Consider the following 1,673-nt stretch of genomic DNA (forward strand, 5'->3'; position numbering starts at 1 on the left):
TAGCTTTCTTCCTTTGCTAACCAATCCCACTGCTCTTGGGACGACTTGGCAAAATCTTCTAGATGAGGTCTTTTAGCCGGTATCCCACCGGCTACGTCACCCCTGAACCACTCGTGATACCCTGGGGCAACTTCCCCTTTGACCCTATCAGACACACAAGTGTTAGTCATCAGATATTGACATTCACTCCAGATTTGACGAACCTCTTTCTCGGGGAACCGACCATCAGGACTAATTTCAACCACCTGGGTACTCAGATCTTCATCTCTCGGTACTACTTGATATCTCCCGAGTTGCCTCAGAACTCGATATGGTGCATAGGGCTGTATGCTTTTGAGTCCCATCAACAAAAAATGCGGTCAGGATGCTGGCATATATATGACTTCTTCGATAGGCAACCATCCAAGCACCCACTGTATCTGGCTAGACTTGAGGTTCCGAAATAATGATGCCCAAGCCGTGACTCCTTCAGGTAGACTAGCCCCTTTGATTCTCGTATAAAATTCTCCTATACAAGTTTTCTCAGCTGAACCATAACTCAATAACTGAGAGCGCGGGCACAAATGCTCAATCATCCACATTTGTAACAATAAGTTACATCTCTCAAAAAATTTGCCCCTAGCTTTGCATGCAGTGAGAGCTCGGAAAATATCAGCCACGATCATAGGTGCTAAAGTGCTTTTCCCCATGGTTTGCAAAGTACTGACGACGCCCGCTACTTTCAAATTAATAGTACCATCTTTCCTCGGGAATATTACGAGGCCCAAAAAAGCTATCATAAATGCCACTCGCCTGTGTTCCTCCCATTTTTGTCGGCTATTTCTGTTGCAAAGCTTAAAGTATGGATTATTGAACCCGCCCACATGGCCATATCTATCATACATGAAGCGGAAACTGCAGAAACCCTTTGCGAAATCTGGGTGATGGACTGTTCGGGGTATTTTCAAGGAATCCAGGAATCGGTGTATGGTAATGGCCCTAGGAGCAATCAAGTATTTGAATCTCAATGGAGCTTGGTCACTTCCAGTGTACCCCGCTATTTCTTCCAATGTTGGGGTGAGTTCAAAGTCTGAAAAATGAAACACATTATGTGCCGAATCCCAATGGGCGACCAATACCCTGATGATATCCCCCCGAGGCTGAATGTTTAATAAATCCGGAAGGTCTTTCAAATATTTTCTCACTTCGTCTTGCCCTTCTTTGCCCAAATCATTCCACCACAATTGCAGCTCAAAAGGGATTTTTGGTCATTATTGAAAAAGGCTCATTTACCATCATGCTCATCCTGCACATTTATTAAGGCGTTTAAGCAAAAAGAAAACTTTTATTTAACTCCAAAAAAACTATCTATATTATCGACTCAAAATTACCCCTATATTTCAAATGAAGAACTCAATTCTCAAACGCGGCCTCTCCGCATTTCGGGAACAAAGATTTTAAAGATTTTTGGGAACTATCTAGATGGTCGTTTTTTGCAACGTCAGCCTTCCGGCGTCCTCAAATTACTTGTTTTTTTTAAGATAAAAGACCTGATATTGCGACGTGGCCTTTCAATGCCTCGAAGGCGAAAATTTTAAGGCTGTGAAGGTCAAAAAGCAAAATACGACCAAAGGTGGTTGTTTATGCAAAGTCAGCCTTCCGGCGCCCCGTTTGGGAACATTTGGCTATTTTTG

The sequence above is a fragment of the Nicotiana sylvestris genome, chromosome 8, assembly GCF_000393655.2.
Source record: "Nicotiana sylvestris chromosome 8, ASM39365v2, whole genome shotgun sequence".
NCBI classification, from domain to species: Eukaryota; Viridiplantae; Streptophyta; class Magnoliopsida; order Solanales; family Solanaceae; genus Nicotiana; species Nicotiana sylvestris.